This window comes from Lepus europaeus, chromosome X (genome assembly GCF_033115175.1).
Source record: "Lepus europaeus isolate LE1 chromosome X, mLepTim1.pri, whole genome shotgun sequence".
Lineage (NCBI taxonomy): Eukaryota > Metazoa > Chordata > Mammalia > Lagomorpha > Leporidae > Lepus > Lepus europaeus.
Genome location: NC_084850.1, coordinates 103008384 through 103030949, shown reverse-complemented (window position 1 = coordinate 103030949; position 22566 = coordinate 103008384). Strand labels below are relative to the sequence as shown.

Genomic DNA, 22566 nt, shown 5'->3' with positions numbered 1-22566 from the left:
TCTCCCATGCGGGTGCAGAGCCCATGGACTTGGGCCATCCTCCACTGCCTTCCCGGGCCATAGCAGAGAGCTGGCCTGGAAGAGGGGCAACCGGGATAGAATCCGGCGTCCCGACTGGGACTAGAACCCAGTGTGCCGGCACCGCAAGGCGGAGGATTAGCCTGTTAAGCCACGGCGCTGGCCTTACTCTCATGTTTAGTAGCCGAGGGATGTGAATTAAACTGACAGAAGACATTATCAGAGGCCGGGCGCCGCGGCTCAATAGGCTAATCCTCTGCCTTGCGGCGCCAGCACACCAGGTTCTAGTCGCAGTCGGGGCACCGGATTCTGTCCCGGTTGCCCCTCTTCCAGGCCAGCTCTCTGCTGTGGCCCAGGAGTGCAGTGGAGGATGGTCCAGGTCCTTGGGCCCTGCACCCCATGGGAGACCAGGAGAAGCACCTGGCTCCTGACTTCGGATCAGCGTGGTGCACCGGCCACAGTGCACCGGCCGTGGAGGCCATTGGAGGGTGAACCAACGGCAAAGGAAGACCTTTCTCTCTGTCTCTCTCTCACTGTCCACTCTGCCTGTCAAAAAAAAAAAAGACATTATCAGGAGAAAAAGGCATATACATTTAATCAGTGATTTTGGTTTTATATGCATAGGAATGGAGGAGATAGAAAAGAAGGGAAAGCTTCAAGGAGGCAGTTAGAACTGGGGTTTATATACCATTTTAAGAAAAGTGTGATGAATTATGGAGAACTAACTAAACAAAGTAGAAGGGATTTGGGCTCCTAGTAAGGGTAGCAAATTGTGGGAATGTGGCCGGCGCCGTGGCTTAACAGGCTAATCCTCCACCTTGCGGCGCCGGCACACCAGGTTCTAGTCCCAGTTGGGGTGCCGGATTCTATCCCAGTTGCCCCTCTTCCAGGCCAGCTCTCTGCTATGGCCCAGGAAGGCAGTGGAGGATGGCCCAAGTGCTTGGGCCCTGCACCCGCATGGGAGACCAGGAGAAGCACCTGGCTCCTGGCTTTGGATCAGCGCAATGCGCTGGCCGCAGTGGCCATTGGAGGGTGAACCAACGGCAAAAAGGAAGATCTTTCTCTCTGTCTCTCTCTCTCTGTCACTATCCACTCTGCCTGTCAAAACAAAACAAACAAAAAAAATTGTGGGAATGTAGAAACTAATGATAGATAAGGGATATTCTAGTGAGGTCTGTTATGCAGACTCAAGGCTGTGCTGTCTCCAGGAAGAAGAGTCATTCTCATCCTGCTATGAGAGAGAGAGAGAGAGATCTGCTGGTTCACTTCACAAATGGCTGCAATGGCCAGGTCTGGGCAGGGGCAAAGTCAGAAGCCTGGAACTCCATCCTGGTATCTTGCATGGCAGGGGCCCACTTAGGCCATCGTCTGTTACTTTCCCAGACACATTAGTAAGGAGCTGGATCAGAAGCAAAGCAGCTTGGACTCAAGCTGGAGCTTGTATGGGATGATGGTATCACAGGCAGTGACACAACCTGCTGTGCCACAGTGCTGGCCCTAAGAGAAATCTTTATAAGTGGAAAGTTATGCCCTGCTTTCAGGTAGAGCAAAAAATGGTCACAGAGTTCTTCTTGTAGCTGTTGTTTCTTATTTTTTAAAGGCAGAGTTACAGAGAGAGAGAGGGAGGACAGAGAGAGAGATCTTCTATCCGCAGATTCACTCCCCAAATGGTGGCAACTGCCAGTGCTGGGCCAGACAGGAGCCAGGAGCCAGGAGCTTCATCTGGGTCTTCCATGTGAGTGCAGGGCCCAATCATTTGGGCCATCTTCTGCTGCTTTCCCAGATGCATTAGCAGGTGCTAGATTACAAGTGGCGCAGCCAGGACTCAAACTGGCACCCATATGGGATGCCATTGCTGCAGCAGGCAGCTTAACCCACTATACCACAGTGCCAATCCTGTCTGCTATTTCTTAGTTGCCATCAAATCAGAATAATCCTTAGGCCAATGTGACATATTCTGATCTCCTTTAGAACCTGGAGGACCTTATTTAAGTTTCACTTCTTAAATCTCTGTCTCTTCCCACTCCCACTGGAATGTAAGTTACATGGGGATAGGTACCTTATCTATACAACTGGCTTAATAATTGTCAAATGAATTGGCCTGTATCTCCTTTGTTCCTGCCCAAGTGTTCTCCTAAGTATGCCTCACCCCAAGTAATGAATAAAGGAATCTGGATGTAAATTAATTGATGAAGCTTCCCTTAAAGCCTAAAAAGGCAAAAAATATGTGAAAAAATAATTTGCAAAATAAATGACATTCAAAAGTCACTTCTTATTTTTTTAACATTTATTTAATAAATATATATTTCCAAAGTACAGCTTTTGGATTACAGTGGCTTTTTCCCCCTCCATAACTTCCATCCCACCCGCAACCCTCCCCTCTCCCACTCCCTCTCCCCTTCCATTCACATCAAGATTCATTTTCAATTATCTTTATATACAGAAGATCAATTTAGTATGTATTAAGTAAAGATTTCAACAGTTTGCACCCACACAGAAACACAAAGTGTAAAATACTGTTTGAGTACTAGTTATAGCATTAATTCACATTGTACAACACATTGACAGAGATCCTACATGGGGAGTAAGTGCACAGTGACTCCTACTGTTGACTTAATGAATTGACACTCTTGTTTATGGCATCAGTAATCACCCTAGTTGCCAAGGCTATGGAAGCCTTTTCAGTTCGCTAACTCCAATCTTATTTAGATAAGGTCATAGTCAAAGTGGAAGTTCTCTCCTCCCTTCAGAGAAAGGCACCTCCTTCTTTGATGGCCCGTTCTTTCCACTGGATCTCACTTGCAGAGATCTTTCATTTAGGTTTTTGTTGTTGTTGTTGTTTTTGTTTTTTGTTTTTTGTTTTTGCCAGAGTATCTTGGCTTTCCATGCCTAAAATACTCTCATGGGCTCTTCAGCCAGATCTGAATGCCTTAAAGGCTGATTCTGAGGCCAGAGTGCTATTTAGGACATCTGCCATTCTATGAGTCTGCTGTATATCCCTCTTCCCATGTTGAATCGTTCTCTCCCTTTTTAATTCTATCAGTTAGTATTAGCAGACACTAGTCTTGTTTATGTGATCTCTTTGACTCTTAATCCTATCATTATGATCAATTGTGAAATGAAACTGATCATTTGGACTAGTGAGTTGGCATTGGTACATGCCACCTTATGGGATTGAATTAGAATCCCCTGGCACATTTCTAACTCTACCATTTGGGGCAAGTCTGATTCAGCATATCCCAAATTATACATCTCCTCCCTCTCTTATTCCCACTGTTATATTTAACAGGGATCACTTTTCAGTTAAATTTCAACACTTAAGAATAATTGTGTGTTAATTACAGAGTTCAACCAATAGTATTAAGTAGAACCAAAAAAATGCTAAACGGGATAAAGTAAGTTGTCAGGACAAGGGCTGATCAAGTCACTGTTTCTCATAGTGTCCATTTCACTTCAACAGGTTTCCTTTTTGGTGCTCAGTTAGTTGTCACCGATCAGGGAGAACATAGAATATTTGTCCCTTTGGGACTGGTTTATTTCACTCAGCAGGATGTTTTCCAGATTCTTCCATTTTGTTGCAAATGATCGGATTTCATCATTTTTGACTGCTGTATAGTATTCTATAGAGTACATGTTCCATAATTTCTTTATCCAGTCTACTGTTGATGGGCATTTAGGTTGATTCCGGGTCTTAGCTATTGTGAATTGAGCAGCAATAAATATTAAGGTGCAGATGGCTTTTTTATTTGCCAAATTAATTTCCTTTGGGTAAATTCCAAGGAGTGGGATGGCTGGGTTGTATGGTAGGGTTATATTCAGGTTTCTGAGGAATCTCCAGACTGACTTCCATAGTGGCTTTACCAGTTTGCATTCCCACCAACATTGGGTTAGTGTCCCTTTTTCCCCACATCCTCGCCAGCATCTGTTGTTGGTAGATTTCTGTTCTAAAATAAGTTAGTATATAGGGCTATAGTATATAGGTATCATGAAATATTTTTGTAAGAAATATTTTTAAGTTAATAAAGCTCATTTTCCACCTTTGAATTTATCTTTATCAAGAAAGAGATGGCCTTCCTTCTCAGCCAACAGTAAAATTAAATGAAATGAGAAAAGCAAATTTCTAGATTAAAGATCTACCTTACACATCCAGCAAGGTCTCTCTCATCCCAATCCTCTTCCAAAATCATGATCATTGTCATTGTCATTGTTACTCTGCTTTTGTAATAAAGATTTTATTTATTTATTTGAGAGGCAGAGTTATAGACAGAGAGATGGAGTGACATAGAGAAAGGTCCTCCATCCACTGTTTCACTCTCCAAATGGCCACAATGGCCAGGGCTGTGCCAAGCCAAAGCTAGGAGCCAGAAGCTTCTTCCAGGTCTCCCATGTGGGTGCAGGGACCCAAGCACTTGTGCCATCTTCTATGGTTTTCCCAGGAACATTAGCAGGGAGCTGGATCAGAAAAGGAACAGCTGGGACTAGAACTGGTGTCCATATGGAATGCCGGGATCACAGGCAGAGCCTTAGCCCACTAAGCCACAGAACCGGCTCCTGTGCTCTGCTTTATAATTCTCTTCTCATTCACATATCAAGTTTCAGATATTTGATTAGGCCTGTTTTTTCTTGATGGGAAATTATTGATTTTCACTGTCTGTGTGAAATGGATTAAATAATTGCTTATGATTCATTCTATGAATGTGCAGTCTTGAAAGAGTGTCAGTGTTATGCAAGGAAAGGTAATATCATTATATTACTATGAGGACATCTTCATGGCAGAAGGAGCAGATGCTTCTATTTCCTTTAAAGCTTCTCTATAAGCCATCCTGGCATCATTGATACCCCCCAGATGCATTGATTTTACATAGAATCAAATAAGATTGATTACTGTTATAGGGACTTAACTTTAAAGGAGAAAGGCTAAGTAGCATAAAATCCAAGTCAGAACTCATCTATAGGAGTTTTAGATTCATTTAGAAATGAACATCTAAAAACAAACCTCAAGTGCAGCTATGATCCACCTATCATCCATCAATCCTGTTCATCACAGCAGTCTTCATAAAGTTAGTGATAGTAAGGCATCAAAAGTGAAGGAAACCATAACTACACACTTCACTGTGTTAACTACACACATTCACTAGCAACATGTTGCAGTGGGTAAACTACTGCCTGCGGCATCCGCATGCCATATGAACACAGATTCCCCTCTTATCCAGCTCCCTGTTAATGTGCCTGGGAAAGCAGTAGAGGATGGCCCAAATGCTTGGGCTCCTGCTACCACATGGGAGACCCAAATTGAGTTCCTGACTCCTCGCTTTGGACTGGCTGTTGCAAACATTTGGGAAGTGAATCAGCAGATAGAATATCTCTCTCTGTGTGTGTCTCTCCTCTCTTTCTAATTCTGCCTTCCAAATAAATAAATCAAGTTCTTTTTTATTTAAAAAAAAGGAATTATCTTTTGGGATATGTTTACACAAATGCAACATTATGCTACATTATGCCCTTTGCACACATTAGAAACTTCTACAGGGGCTGGCACTGTGGTGTAGCAGGTTAACTGGCCACCTGCAATACCAGCATCCTCTATGGGTGCCGGTTAAAGTCCTCCTGGCTGTTCCACTTCTTTTTTTAATTAATTAATTTATTTTTAATTTGTATGTATCTCAAATATATCATTATGTACATAGTAATTCTTCCCACCATACCTGCCCTACCACCCAATCTCCCCCACTTCTTCCTCCCTCTCCCGTTTTATCTGAGAAAGAAAAATAAAAAGAAACAAAGAAAGAAAAGAAAAAAAGAATGAATGGAGTAAGGAAAACTAAGAGAAGTGTTGCTCAATAGTCTATATAAGGACTGATCTATGCTATTGCTTAGCAACTTACTTGTCTTTGAAGAAGAATCCAAGGATGATACATCATTTGTGAGCTCTTAGACATTAACTATTACTTATGAGACATAATAATATCTTCCTTTTAATATACTATGATGAAATGTTTCTTGAGAACAAGTTTTACTATTAAGTTTCATGATACAACTCTTTGGGGACAAAGGTCCTGCGTGGGAAGTTAGTGCATAGTGACTCATTTATCTAACAAATATCACTCTTATGTATGATGCCAGTGATCACCCAAAGGCTCTTCACATGATCTGCCTCGGCTATGGAAGCCTTTAAGATCCACCAGCTAGACAAGGCCATAATCAAAGTGGAAGTTCTCTCCTCCCTTCAGAGAAAAGTATATCCTTCTTTGGCTCACCCACAGGGGTCTTTTATGTAGGACATCTTTTGCTGGAGTGTCTTGGCTTTCCATGCCTGATATGCTCCCCCTGGGCATTCTAGCTGGACTGGAGTGCCTTAAGGACTGATTTTGAGATCAGAGTGTTACTTAAAGCGATTGTCCATCTATGAGTCTGCTGTATGGACTGCTTCCCATTTTGGAGCCTTCACTCCTTTTTAATTCTTTTAATGTTTCCATACACTTAGTCCTATTTATATGATCATTTGATCACTTGATCCTATCTATATGGTCATTTTACCACTTAATCTTATCTATCTGGTCTTTATTACACTTAAGCTGCTATTTTTATCATCCAGCGTAAGGGAATTTGGGGTTCTATGGCAAGTTGTTTAGTTGTACTCTTAGAAGTCAATCCATAGGAAAGTATATAGGACAATACTGCTTTGCAGTTACACACTTCATGTATTTCACAATTATAGCTTTAGTATCTAGGTAATTCTTCCCATTGTGCCTGCCTTCCCACTCATACTCCCACCTCCCATCCTCTTCCCTTTCTCAATCTCACTCTTATTTTTTACTGATCTATTTTCTATTAACTTTATACATATATGATTAACTTTATGTTTAGTAAAAGTTCAGTGGTACATATGAAAGTGAAAAAGATAGGAAAATATTATAAAGGAAAAAAAGAAAACACAACCAAAAATATAGAATAAAGAGCTGTTCCTAAACAGTCAAAAGAAGGGCTGTTCAAAATCATTGCTTCTCATAGTGTCAATTTTATTTCTACATGTTGTTTTTTAGGTGTTCTATTAGTTATTGCAGGTCAGGGAGAAAATATAGAATTTATCCCTTTGAGACTGGCTTATTTCACTAAGTATGATGTTTTCCAGTTTTGTCCACTTTGTTGCAAATGACTAGACTTCATTTTTTTCCACTGCTGTGTAGTATTCCGTGGTGTATATATCCCATAATTTCTTTACCCAGTCTTCAGTTGATGGGCATTTGGGTTGATTCCATGTCTTTGCTATTGTGAATTGAGCTATGATAAATATAGAAGTGCAGATACCTCTTTCATATGCTGATTTCATTTCCCTTGGGTAGATTCCCAAGAGTGGGATGGCTGGGTAATATGGTAGGTCTATATTCAGACCTTTGTGTTATCTCCACACTGTCTTCTATAGCAGCTTTACGAGTTTACAATCCCAACAGTGAATTAGGGTACCTTTTTCCACACATCCTCTCCAGCATTTCTTGTGTGTTGATTTCTGTACGAAAGCCATTCTAGCTGGGGTGAGGTAAAACCTCATTGTGGTTTTGATCTGCATTTCTCAGATGGCTAGTGATCCTGAGCATTTTTTCACGTCTGTTAGCCATTTGGATTTCCTGTTTTGAAAAATGTCTGTTTTCTTAACCGGATTGTTTGCTTTGTTGTTGTTGAGTTTCATGATCTCTTTATATATTCTGGTTATTAATCTTTTATCAGTTGTATAGTTTGAAAATATTTTCTCCCATTCTCTCAGTTGTCTTTTCACTTTGTTGATTGCTTCTTTTTCAGTGCAGAAGTTTCTCAACTTGATGTAATCCCATTTGTCAAGTTTGGCTTTGATAGCCTGTGTCTCTGGGGTCTTTTCCAAGAACTCTTTGTCTACACCAATGTCTTGTAGGGTTTCCCCAATGTTCTCTAATAATTTGGTGGTGTCAGGTCATAGATTTAGGTCTTTAGTCCATTTTTAGTAGATTTTGGTGAAAAAAGTGTCAGGAAAATGTCTTTCTTCATGCTTCTGCATGTGGAAATCCAGTTTTCTCAGCACCATTTGTTGAACAGACTGTCCTTACTCCAGGGATTGATTTTAGCTCCTTTGTTGAAGATTACTTGGTTGTAGATATTTGGATTGATTTCAGGTGTTTCTATTCTGTTACATTGGCCTATCCATCTGTTTTTGTACCAGTATAAGGCTGTTTGATTACAACTACACTGTATTATGTCTTGAAATCTGGTATTGTGATGCCTCTAGCCTTGTTTTTGTTGTATATGATTGCTTTGGCTATTCAGGCTCTCCTGTGTTTCCATGTGAATTTCAGCATAACTTTTTCTAAAAATGAGAAGATTGGTTTTGGTATTTTGATTGGTATCACATTGAATCTGTAAATTGCTTTCAGTAGTATGGACATTTTGATGATATCGATTTTTCCAATCCATGAACATGAAAGATTTTTCCATGTTTTTGTGTCTTCTTCTATTTCTTTAATGTTTTGTAATTCTCATTGTAGAGATTTTTGTCATCTGGTTAAATTTCTTACAACATATTTGAATTTTTTTGTAGCTGTTGTGAATGGAATTGATCTTAGAAGTTCTTTCTCAGCCATGGCATTGCCTGTGTATGCGAAGGCTGTTGTTTTTTGTGTATTGATTTTATATCCTGCTACTTTACCAAACTCTTCTTTGAGTTCCAATAGTCTCTTAGTGGAGTCTTTCGGATTACCTATGTATAGGACCATGTCATCTGCAAATAGGGATAGTTTGACTTCCTCCTTCCCAATTTGAATCCCTTTGATTTCTTTTTTTCTTGTCTAATGACTCTGGCTAAAACTTCCAAGACTGGGAAAGCAGTGGAATATTACCCAAGTCCTTGGGCCCCTGCACCCATGTAGGAGACCCAAAAGAAGCTCCTGGCTACTGGCTTTGGATCTGTGCAGCTCCAGCTGTTGTGGCTGATTGAGGAGTGAACCAGCAGATGGAAGACCTCTCTCTCTCTCTCTGCCTCTCCTTATTTCTCTGTGTAACTCTGACTTTCAAATAAATAAAAAATATTAAAAAAAAAAACTTCCAGGACTGTATTGAAAAGCAGCAATGAGAGTGGCTTCCTTGTCTAGTTCGAGATTTCAGTGGGATTGTTTCCAACTTTTCCCCTTTCAATAGGACACTGGCAGTGGGTTTGTCATATGTTGCTTTGATTGTGTTGAGAAATGTTCCTTCTATTCCCAGTTTGATTAAAATTTTCACCATGAAAGGGTGTTGTATTTTGTCAAATGCTTTCTCCATGTCTATTGAAACAATCATATTGCTTTTATTCTTCAGTTAGTTAATGTGATGTATAACATTAGTTGATTTACAAATGTTGAACCATCCCTGCATATCAGGGATAAAACTCACTTGCTCTGGGTGGATTATCTTTCTCACGTGTTGTTGGATTCAATTGGCTAGTATTTTGTTGATGATTTTTGCATCTATGTTCATCAGAGATATTGGTCTGTAGTTCTGTTTCTCAGCTGTATCTTTTTCAGGTTTAAGAATTAAGGTGATGTTGGCTCCATACAAAGAATTTGAGAGAATTCCCTCCATTTTAATTGTTTTGAATAGTTTGAGAAGAATTGGAGTTAGTTCTTCTTTAAATGTTTGGTGGAATTCAGTGGTGAAGCCATCTGCTCCTGGGCTTTTCTTTGTTGGGAGGATCTTTATTGCCGAACAGAGTTCTGTCTTGGTTATGGGTCTGTTAAGGTTTTCTATGTCTTCATTGTTCAATTTAGGCAGGTTGTATGTGTCAAGGAATCTACCCATTTCTTCTAGGTTTCCTGTTTTGTTGGTGTACAACTCTTTGTAGTAATTTCTGATGATTCTATTTTTGTGTTGTCTATTATTACATTTCCTTTTCCTTTTTCAACTCTGATTTTATTAATTCGGGTTTTCTCTCTCCTTTTTTGGTTAGTTGGGCCAATTGTGTGTCAATTTTGTTTATTTTTTCAAAAAGTCAGCTCTTCGTTTTGCTGATCTTTTGTATTTTTTGTTTCAATTTTGTTGGTTTCTTCTCTAATTTTAATTATTTCTATTCTCCTACTATTTCTGGGTTTGGTATGCTATTGTTTTTCTACATCCTTGAGATGCATTGATAGCTCATTTATTTAGTGCCTTTCCAATTTCTTGATGTAGGCTCCAATTGCTATAAACTTTTTTCTTAACACTGCTTTTGCTGTATCTCATAAGCTTTGATATGTTGTATTGTCATCTTCATTTATTTCCAGAAATTTTTTTTATTCCTCTTTTGATTTCTCCAATGATTTCTCTTCATTCAGGAGCATGCTGTTCAGTCTCCATGTGTTTGCATATGTTCTAGAGATTCTTGAATTGCTGCTTTCCAGCTTCATTGCACTGTGATATGAGAAGATGAATGGTATGATTTTGTTTTTTTTTTTAATTTGCTGAGACTGGCCTTATGGGTTAGCATGTGGTCAGTCCTAGAGTAAGTTCCATAAACTGGTGAAAAGAATGTGTATTCTGTGGCTGTAGGGTGGGAAGCTCTGTAGATATCTGTTAGGTCCATTTGGTCTGTAATGTTGATTAACTCTGTTTTTTCCTTGCTGATTTTTTGTCAGGTTATCTGCACACTGCTGAATGTGGGATATTGAAGTCCCCCATCACTACTGTATTTGAGTTTATATCTCCTTTTAAACCCATTAACATTTCTTTTAGAAGGCAGGTGCCCTGTAACTATGTGCATATACATTTATAATAATCATATCTTCCTGTTGAATGGACCCCTTAATCACTATATAGTGCCATTATTTGTCTCTTTTAATAAATTTTGTGTTAAAATCTACTTGTCTGATATTAGGATGGCTATACCAGCTCTTTTTTGGTTTCTGTTAGCATGGATTATCTTTTTCCATTCTTTCACTTTCAGTTTGGGTGCACCTTTGTTGGTGAGATGTGTTTCTTGTAGGCAGAAAATAGATGGATTTTCTATTTTAATCTATTCAGCCAGTCTGTATCTTTTAACTGGGGAATTGAGACTATTGTTAAGGAATGACTTTGTTAAGTAATGGAGTGATTATTGTTAAGTAATGACTTTGCCCTGTCATATTTCCATTAATAGTCCTAATTTTTTATTTTGGTTTTCCTTTGTACTTTTACTGGGCCATTTTTTGTGCTCACCTTCTTTCATAGTGATGTTCCTGTTTCTGTGTGTAGCACATCCTTGAGCATCTTTTCTAGGGCTGGGCAGGTAGTTACAAGTTCTTTCAATTTCTGTTTGTTATGGAAGTTCTTTATTTCGCCTTCATTCATAAATGAGTGCTTTGCAGGGTACAGTATTCTGGGTTGACATTTTTTTCTCTTAGGACTTGAAATATATCTTGCCTGTAGTGTTTCTGATGAGAAGTCTGCAGTGAGTCTAATTGGAGTTCCTCTGAATGTGATTTGGCATTTCTCTCATGCACATTTTACGATCTTTTCTTTATGTTTTACTGTGGAGAGTTTTACTACAGGGTGTCATGATGAAGATCTTCTGCTCGTGTCTATTGGGAGTTCTGTGTACTTCCTGTAATTGGATGTCTCCTTCTTTCTCCAGATTGGGGGAGTTTTCTGTTATTATTACATTAAGAAGGCCTTCTAATCCTTTTTCTCTTTCCACACCTTCCAGAACTCCTAGGATCTGTGTGTCAGGTTGTTTGATATTATCTTGTAGATCTCCAACTATGTTTTTTAGTTTTCTTTCTTTTTTTAAATTTATTTGACAGGTAGAGTTATAGACAGTGAAAGAGAGAGACAGAGAGAAAGGTCTTCCCTCCATTGCTTCACCCCCCAAATGGCCGTTGTGGCCGGAGCTATGCTGATCCAAAGCCAGGAGCCAGGTGTTTCTTCCTGGTCTCCCATGTGGGTGTATGGGCCCAAGCACTTGGGCCATCCTCCACTGCCCTCCAGGGCCACAGCAGAGAGTTGGACTGGAAGAGGAGCAACCGGGACTAGAACTGGCACCCATATGGCATGCCGGTGCCGCAGGCAGAGGATTAACCAAGTGAGCCATGGTGCCAGCCCATTTTTTAGTTTTCTAATTTCTTCTTCTCCTTCTCCTTCTTCTTCTTCAGTCTGACTGAAAAATTTACAGAATTTTGTCTTCTATTTCTGTTATTCTTTCTTCTGTCTCACCTATTCTGTTGTTAAGGCTTTCCACTGCATTTATTATTTGATCTATTGAATTCTTCATTTCTAGTATTTCATTCTGACTTCTCTTTAACATCTCAGTTTCATGGGAAAACTTTTCATTTAGTTCGTGAATTTGCTTCTGATTGCTTCTAAGTAACTTGATGTTTAATTCTCTAAATTCTATTTCTGGCATATCCTTGATCCCTTCATCTTCACCTTCTACTATTGAAATGCTATAGTGTTCCTTTTGAGAGCTCATAGTGTCTTCTTTATTCTTATTTATGGTTTTTCCTTTGTTTTTGAGCATTTGTGTGTGTGTGTGTGTGTATACATATATTTGGTCTGGTTGCTTTTCTCCTTGATTTGTGTCTTTGTGTTTTAGTGGGACTCACTTTCAGTGAGTACCAAAGAGGTGTGTGCTGGATGTGTCCAGGGTGTTCTGCTCAGTTTTCCAGGGTGGAACAGGTATTCAAGGCAAGGCCCCCGTGAGGCTTTGTGGCTTAACTTTGGTTATTTGGTTGGAGGAAGCTGTTCTTTTCTGTTGGTGTGAGCTGCCCTTTTCCTCATAGTTGTGGGACTTTCTGATGTTAGTCTTTGGTGTGTTCAGCTCTAGTGTGCCCTGCTTAATGAACTGAACCTCTAATCTGTGGAGGCTTTTCTGTGGGGACGGTTCCCTCTGTTACGAGCTGCTATGGGTCTGTGCATTGTGAGCAAGTGAGCAGAGCCCTGCCTACTGGAGCCTGGCTCACTTCTCAGTGGTGGGGGGGCTTCTGATAGTCAAGGTTTCTCCTTGCTGTACCACTTGCCTGGTGGGGGAAGAAATTCTTCTGAATTGTTGTGGTTTTCATTCCTTGGTGAGGGGTGAGATGAGGTGACCCCCCACTATTGATGGATGCAACCACAGGAGGAAATGGTGACAGTTCCCTGCTTGCATCCAAAAATGTAAACAAACAAAGGGGCAAAGTGGTTTCTCCCAGCTGGCTGCAAGTCCACATGGGAGGGGAGGGAGGTGGGCAGGGAGGTGCTCTATCTCCCGATTTGTTATTCTATATTTTCTCTTTTTTTCCCATGTAGAACTTCAAAAGCAGTTGGCAAACTCTCTCTCCTGCTGCTATCTGCAGCTCCATGAACCTGCAGATTCCCATCTCACCTGGTCTGGTGGGGCCGGAGCCGCCCTTCCCAGTCTGAGCCTCTGCCACTTCCCTTTCTTATTTGCTCTTTCAGCACAGACCTGCTCAGTCTGCTGTTCTCTTGGGTTTCCCACTGCAAATTTTCCATGGCTTTATCTCAGACATGTAGCTTCTCTCCTTTTTAATTATCAATTTTGCCCTGTGTGATTTGGATCGTCCTGCTCCTATTCTGCCATCTTGGAACTCCCACTCCACTCTGATACAGCTCCTCGCTAATGGCCTGAGAAAAGCAGCATAAGGTTGTACAAGTCCTTGGGCCCCCACATCCACGTGGGAGACCCCAAAGAAGCTCCTGGCTCCTGGCTTTGACCTGGCCCATGAGTGAACCAACAGATAGAGGATCTTTCTCTCTATCTCCTTCTCTATCTCTATAACTCTACCTTTCAAATAAATAAGTAAATCTCTTTTTTAAAAAAAAAGAAACTTCTATCAATATTGCAATTCATTTTGTCACTAGATTCTGTTGTACAAGCTGCTGCTTCTGTATAGCAAATCGAAGTCTGGACACTGTCCAAGGCACTATAGCCTCAAGTGCCTATTTAACCTGCAAAAAGAAAACAGTTATAGCCCAAGAAAGCACCTCAGATTCTGCAAGAGCATGATTCAGCATTTCACGTGGCTTCCTACTCTGTGGCAACGATTTGCCTCAGTGACTGCATGGCCCACAGTACAGCATGCTTGTCATAGCATGGCCAGAAGTGTCATCAAGGAAAGCCATAAATGTGATTGGAAGTCACAGGATAGTCGTGAAGTCATGATTATATGTGATGACATCTAGTAATAGTGTCACCCCTGCCCCCTTAAGTGACTATGATTCGTCACAGACTTCTCTGGGCTATTCCTGAGCTGGTCCTTCAGAGTGGAGGCCCTGGCACTCATTTTCTGTTGTGGGCTAAGAAATGACCACAAGTGTAGTAACTTAAAGCAACACTAAGTATTAGTTCACAGTGCTGTTACATCAGGAGTCAGCCACAGTGTGGCCACTTCTATCCTCAGGGTATCAGTGGTTGAAATCAAGGCTGGGTTTTTGTCTGAAGACCTAGGGGAAGAAACCCACTCCCAAGTTCATTCTAATTCTTAGAAGAATTCAGTTCTTGTGGCTCTAGAACTGAGGTCCCCACTTCCTTATTTTCCTTACTGGTTCTCATCTGGGGGCCATGCTCTGCTCTTAGAAATGCACCCACTCTCTGACACTGCCCCCCCATTTCATGCCAGTGATGGTCATTGAATCTTGCTAGTGCCTCAAATCTTTGACTTCCTCTTCTTCAAACAGCTCAAGGACACTTTTTGCTTTTAGCATGCTTGCCTGATTAGGCCAGGCCCACCCAGGATAATATTTTTGCTATACAACTGACTCTCAGTATTCGTGGGGCCTTGGTTCCAGGAGAGCCCTGCAGAGATCAAAATCTACTGATTTTAAGTCCTTTAAGTAAAATGACATAGTATTTGCATAGAACTTGTATATACTATACTCCTATATACTTTAAATCATCTCTAGAGTACTTGTACTACCTAATAGAGTATAAATAGCAGTCATACTGTACTGCTCAAGGAATAATGACAAGAAAAAAGTCCACATGTTCAGCATGGATACGACATATTTAGGATATTTTTGACCCATGATTGGTCGAGTCTATAGATGTGGAACCCACAGATACAGAGGGCCAACTATGGACCATCAGCTCAAGAGCACTATCATGAAACTGTGGGTTTTATCCACACTCTAATGGGAGAGGATTAGACCAGGACAAAGCTCACTTCGAGTTACCTTCTAAGCCTGCCTACCACAGCCTAAAAGGAATAAAGGTGACAGAAACAGTGACTGTGGGTGAGTGGAGGATATAACACGCTGACAGGGTCATTTCAAGGGCACACAGCTCTCCAGCCCCTTAGTCTTCCCAGCTTGCTTACCATCCTTTTTTTGTTTTTAGAGGGCAATCATGAATTCAGTGCATAGTTCCATGTGGCATTACTGTCTCTAAAAGAGTGCTTGTGGGGCAAGCATTTAACCTAGAGGTTAAGAGGCCTGCATCACACATCAGAGTGCCTACAGTTTAGTTCCAGCTCCAGCTTCCTGTTACTGCACACCTTGGGACACAGCAATGATGGCTCAAATAATTTGTGTTCCTGCCACCTATATGCGAGACCTGGATGCAGATCCAGCCCTTAGTTTTGGCTCCAGCTCATCCCTGGCCATTGGCAGGTATTTTGGAAGTAGGCCAGAGGATGGAAGCCCTCTTTGTCTCCATCTCTCTGTGTGTGTCTGTTGGCCTCAAATAAGGTTTCAAAATAAATACATCTTAAAAATTAGAAGTTTGCTTCCTGTTGGAGCTTCCCCCAAGCCCCTCAAATTCAAAGGAGCCTTCCATGTTTACCTTGTCACCCAGTTTATTTCAAGATTATCTGATAGGCTTTGTATGTTTTCTATAAGATTCCAACTTAAGGGACCAGTGTTCTGGCACAGCTGGTTAGGTCACCTTTTGGAGTGCAACTGTGCTTCTGATCCAGCTCCCTGCTAATGCACCTAGGAAAGCAGCAGAAGATGGCCCAAGTACTTGAGCCCCTGCCACCTATGTGGAGAGACCTCGATATGGAGTTCCAAGCTCCTAGTTTAAGCATGGCCTGGACCTGGCTTTTTCAGCCATTTGGGAAATGACCCAGCAGATGGCAGCTCGCTCGCTCTCTCTCTCCCTCTCTCTCTCTCATACACACACACACACACACACACTGGCTTTCAAATAAGCAAATGCATCCTTTAAAGAATGATCCCAATTTAATAGTAGGATTGTGCTTTCTTCATTGCTCAGCCCCACAGTGCCTGTAGACAGTCAGCTCTAAATACGTGTGTATTAAATGGATAGTATATGACAATGGCAGAACAGTTTTTGTGAAGTCTCCGTGATACACTATGGTTTGATTATGTTTGCTGGCTTATTTATCATTGTTTTGACCACCTGCATGGTATTTATAAAACCGCATTTAGATCAACCAGCACTTATCAAATGCCTATTATGTGGAACACTTCAAAGGGGATACAAAAAGATGATGATGAAATACCTGTCAAAGGATTTCTTACCTGTCCTCTGGTTTAGAAACTACTAGAGCAGTGACATAAATCTGACCCTGCTTTGCCGCAAATGGCCCCTAATGAAAATTCTCAAGGATCCCCCAGTTGCTGCAGAGCTAAAATCCAAAACCCTTGCTGCAATCTTCAAGACCCTCTATGGCCTGCCCTGGCCCTTCCATCCAGATCCACTACATCAGGGTCCAGCCAGACTAGAAGCACCATTATTTTTTTTTTTGGACTCATGGCCTTCAAACCAGTGGCTCAGGGAAAGTGTTTCACAACTGTCACTCCAGAAGGAAAAAACAACAACAAAAATAAAAATAATCCTGGGGAATCTGTAGCATTTGCCAATTTCCATGATGCAAATTCTCCCACCTGTGACCCATTTCAAGTTATCAATGTAAAGTCAACCAGATAGCCAAATTGCTGAAAATTTAATAATTGACTCTTGAGAGCAGGTTCAATTCAGCATCAGCACACCTTGGCTTCAAACATACTATCTTTTGTGCCCATTCCCTATAGTGGATTGAATAGTGTCCCCTAAATTCATCTCCACTCAGTTTTGGCACGTGACCTCATTTGTAGATGTCACTGTCCAAGGATCTTTTTATATTATTTATTTATTTATTTGAAAATCAGAGGGAGGGAAAAAGAAATCTTTCATCCTCTAGTTCACTCCCCATATGGCTGCAACAGCCAGGACTGACTCAAGCTGAAGCCAAGAGCCAAGAGCTTCTTCCAGGTCTCCCATGTGGGTGTCAAGGGCCCAAGCACTTGGGCCATTTTCCACTGCTTTCCCAAGCCTGTAGCTGGGAGCTGGATCAGAAATGAGGCACAAAAGTGCACCCATATGGGATGCCAGTGCCACAGGTAATCTGCTACACCACAAAGCCACCCCCAGGATCTTTTTTTTTTAACTGAGCCATAAAAATTGTACATTTTTATGGGGTTCCATGTGATATTTTGATACATGTGTACATTGTGTACTATTCAATCACAAAAAACCTATCTCCTCAATCATTTATCATTTCTTTATATTTAAAGCATTCAAGATTTTCATTCAAGATCTTTTCTTCTAGTTTCTTTAAGGATCTTCTGGTGAAATCATCCTACATGCATGGTAGGTCCTAAACCCAATAATTAATTAATATACTTTTAGGAAGAGGAGAGGGGCCAATATTGTGTTGTAGTGAGTTAAGCCACCACCTATGACACCAGCATGCTCTATGAGAGTGCCAGTTCAACTCCTGGCTGCTCTGCTTCTGATCCAGCTCCCTACTTATGCTCCTGGAAAAGCAGCAGAAGATGGCCCATGTACTTAGGTCCCTGAATCCACGTGGGAGACTCAAAGGAAGCTTCCATTTCCTGGCTTTGGTCTGACCCAGCCCTGGCCATTGTGGCCATTTTGGAAGTGAATCAGGGGATGAAATCTCTCTCTCTCTCTCTCTCTCTCTCTCTCTCTCTCTCTCTCTTTCTGTGTGTGTGTGTGTGTGTGTGAGAGAGAGAGAGAGAGAGAGATAAAGAGAGAAAGAGAGAGACACTTCACCTTTCCAATCAATAAAATTAATTTTTATAAAAAGGAGACTACATAGAGACTCACACACAGGAAAGAAGGCCATGTGAATTCAGAGGCAGAGATTGGAATTTAGGCTTCCATAAGACAAGGAATGCCTGGGGTTACCAGAAGCTGGAAGAAACAAGAAAGGATCCTTACCTAGAACCTTCAGAGACAGCATGACCTTGCTACACCTTGATTTCTGACCGCCGACTGCCAGAACTGTAAGAGAAGAGATTTCAGTTGGCTCAAGCTACCCATCTGATGGCATTTTGTTACAGCAGCACCTGGAAACTATTACATTCCCCAAATTTGAACATGTAAAATCCCTCTTTATCCTTAAAGCTTCAACATAAATACCATTTCCTGAGAGAAGCCATTCCCAACTAAATCAGACCCTCCTTACATTTTTCCACTACTGTTTTTCTCAGAGCCTGTATTATATTTCCTAATGGGTTTGATACATACGACTTTGTTTTAATGTGTCTGTCTCCTTCATTTGACAAGCTCCATGAGAGCAGGGAACTGGTTGACCTTGGTCACTGCTGTGTTCCCAATACCTGCCAGAGTTCCTGTACTTGACAGATGTTCTTTCTTTGTTTTCATTCTTTCCTGGGTCTCCTCCTATTTTACCATCTACTCCTTCTCAGCCTCCTTGCCTGTTTCCCTTTCATCTATCCAACTATTAAATGTTATAAAGTCCCACAGCTTCATCCTCAGACCTGTTGTTTATCTACATCCACTTCTGGGTGATTGCATCTCACTTCGAGACTTTACTATCTCTATGCTGCCAAATCTCATATTTATATCTCCCCAAACAACAGACTTGTAAATCCACATCTCTATCTATGGATCTCTGATCGTGTTTCATTTCTTGGACTGGATGTCTGGTACAAGTGCAGCTACTTTGTGAAAATTCACTAAGGACTTTTCAATTAGAATATGATATTTCAATTAATAATTATTTTTTAAAATATTTATTTATTTATTTGAAAGGCAGAGGTAGGGGCCGGCATCATGGCTCACTTGGTTAATCCTCTGCCTGCAGCACCGGCATCCCATATGGGCGCCGTATTCTAGTCCCGGCTGCTCCTCTTCCAATGCAGCTCTCTGCTGTGGCCCAGGAAGGCAGTGGAGGATGGCCCAAGTGCTTGGGCCCTGCGCCCTCATGGGAGACCAGGAAAAAACACCTGGCTCCTGGCTTTGGATAGGTGCAGCGCCGGCCGTAGTGGCCATTTGGGGGGTGAACCAACAGAAGGAAAACCTTTCTCTCTGTTTCTCTCTCTCACTGTCTATAACTCTACCTGTCAAACAAACAAACAAAAAAAAAAGGCAGAGATCGAGAAAGAAGGGGAGGAGAGAGAGAGATGAAGAGAGAGAGAGAGAGAGGGAGAGAGAGAGAATGGATGTCTCATCTGCTAGTTCATTCCCCAAATGACTTCAACAGCCTGGGCTCAGCCAGGCCAAAGCCAAGAGACTGGAACTCCATTTGGGTCTCCCACCTGAATAGCAGGGGCTCAAGCACTCCAGTCATCTTTCATTGCTTTCCCAGGTGTCTTAGCAGGGAGTCGCTATTAAAAGTGGAACAGCCTGTACTCAAATCAGTGCTCATATGGGACGCCAGTGTCACAGATGGTGTCTTTTTTAAATTCTTTTTGTTATTTAATAAATGTGAATTTACAAAGTGCAACTTTTGTATTGTTGTGGCTCCCCCCCCCAACCTCCCTCCCGTGGCTCTCCCCTCTCCCACTCCCTCTCCCATCCCACCCTTCATCGAGTTTCATTTTCAATTACCTTCATATACAGAAGATCAACTTAGTATATACTAAGCAAGGATTTCAACAGGCTGCACTCACACAACCGCACAAGGTATAGGGTATTGTTCGACTAGTAGTGTTGTTTTTAAGTTTGTTTTACAGATGGTGTCTTAACCCACTGTGCCACAACACTGCTCCCAATTGAGAATTATATTTAAAATAAAAAGAATAATTAACAAATCTAAAAAACAAGACTCATGATCTCTGACCCCCCTTGCCTGCTCTTTGTACCACCTTCCTCTTCTTGGTATCTGGGAACTCCATTTTTCCAGCTGCTTTGGGAAAAGTCACTGGAACCATCCTTGACTTTTGATCCCTCATGTCCAATTCACTAATTATGCAATTCTGTTCTACCTTCAAAATATAACCAGAATATGAGCACATCTCATCACTTCCTTGTGCAAATCACCATTATCTCCCCTTCTCCTTTTGCCTACCCATGGTGTATTCTCAATACCAAAGCCCTGTCACTCATCAGTTCAACACCTTCCAATGACTTCCCTTTCCATTCAGAGTAAAATTCCAAATTGTTTCCATAGTCTAATCTCATCCCTTTCCATTATCCCCCTCACTCATTCCACATCATTGTCCACATTGCTATTCCTCAAACTTGCCAAGAAGAATCCTGCCTCAGGGCCTTCATACTTGTTATTCCTTCTGCACGCAATGCTCCCCCCCAAAAAAATCTGCATAGCTCACTCCCTCCTTTCCTTATGGTTTCTGATCAAATGTCATTGTCCCAGAAAGATATTCTCTTTTTACCCAATACAATAGAGCAACCCACTTTTGGCTGGTACTCCCTAATTCCCTTACTTATTCATTTTATTATCTGTGCACATCCACTAGAATATAATCTTCATGGGATTGAAAACTTTGTCAATTTTGTTAACTATTCTATCCCTAGGCCTAGAGCAATGCCTGGAACATAGTAGATATTCAACAAATAAATGAATTCAGAAGGCAGATTTAACTAAGTGCTAGCATAGATGTATAATGAAACAGCCTTGATAATGTCAAAAAGGAAGAAATTTATTCTGCTATTTGTGGAGGGGCAGAAATCAATACTGCCTCAAAAAGAAACTACTCTTTGAACAAAGTCATGGACAACAGGTAGGATTTCTATTCTTTGAGAAAGAATAAAGGGCATTCAGCAATTGCTGAAATATCATATTGTTACTTGAACATAAAATGCCAAAATAAATTTTTAAAAATAAGAGGAATCATCACATGTTATAAATCAAGACCTTTCTCTATCAATTGTGCGACAAGATGAACATATAGGGCAAAATTAATGCTGCAGAATTAAACAGTCTCAATTAAACATTATCATTAATGGAATGTGAATAAAAGTGAAGAATTTATTAGCTGTTTGTCAAAAGAGAAACATGTTAAGAGTAGCTCAGCAATGCCTCTTGAACTTCAGTTAATAAATCTGCCCCAATTTAATTTCAGCTTATTCTAAGCCTATGCCTATAGGAAATCAAATTTTTCAACTACTGCCTTAAATAGTGGTTCCTTATAATACAGCTAGTTTAATTCAAAAAATTCAAGAATATTTATAAATATATGTATTCCACTAAGATTTTTGAACCTAGCACTATAGAAGCACCCAAAAGTGTCTTCTTTAATTTTGCATGTGCTTCAATTGATGCAATGTGTAAATAACAGAGCAGAAAACAGAATGTCAATATTTCTTTGTTGTACTACTGATTATAAGAAAAGGAGCAAAATATCACACTGAATGGCTTTTAAATGTATAACCTCAAAATGCAACACTGTTTGGGTGGCCAAAGGAAATGAAAACTAAGGCAGTCTTGTTTAAAAGACAAAGCCATGCATTCTGATGTTCTAGTTTGGGGTTTGCCACTTATTGGTTTAGGCAAGTCGCTGGGCCTCTTTCATTTGATCTGTGCTACTTACTAGGTCAATTCCCGCTCTCATGTTCTATTTGTAGGAGCTAATGCATTTGGAATTAAATAAATCAGTCATTACAGAAGCTTAAATGTTTTGAAATTCTGGTGCAAAAAAATCATACACTTTCCCAGGGTCATATGAGATTCAAGAGGAAGTTATTTTAATTGGTACAGATTCTGATTTTGACGTGCCTATGGCCTTACACCATGAGTCATTGTTTTCTCTTCTATAGTCTTCCCACAATGAACCGTGGAATGTTCCCATCCATCATTCAAGTTGTAAAATAATCAATTCACAAACCCAGTAAACCGGTTGTGAATCTGAAAGGCTCTATAAGATCCAAATAAATTAAATGATACCAGCCTACACGCAATGAAATCCAAGTAAACTTATGAGCTTTCTATTTTTCTCCTAGTCCAGTCACATGCAATAGCAAAGGGGAAAATTTTTTCTTCTTCTGCTCTTAAAAAAATTCCCTTCCTAACTGGTGTTGAATCAAGCATATGGGTATTATTTAAGTTGACACATACTGCTTCTCTTTCCTTTTGCTAGAGGACAGAACATGCAGCAACTTGAAACCTGACCTCAGACACTGGTCATTATGTGACCCATGAACCTGGCCTGGGACAGTGTGGTCATACACATTCATGAATCATGTGGCTATCACTTTTCCCTGTCACAGCTGGTTAACCTCGGGGAATTACCATGGGAACACTCTTGCCCCATCAAACACTCACAGGATCCAGCATAGATACTGTGTACCTGCCCCAATTGAATTCCTGGGAAAATGTTGCTCTTTTCTCCCCTCTCAGTGAGAAGAGGACTTTGTGAATCCCCCATGCACCC

General features: G+C 40.9%; 1 pseudogene; it reads right to left on the bottom strand.

Moving 5' to 3' along the window:
- Positions 1 to 20127, bottom strand: part of LOC133752815 (BTB/POZ domain-containing protein KCTD3-like) — a 138871-nt pseudogene extending 118744 nt beyond the window's left edge.
- Between the last annotated feature and the right edge of the window lie 2439 nt (positions 20128 to 22566).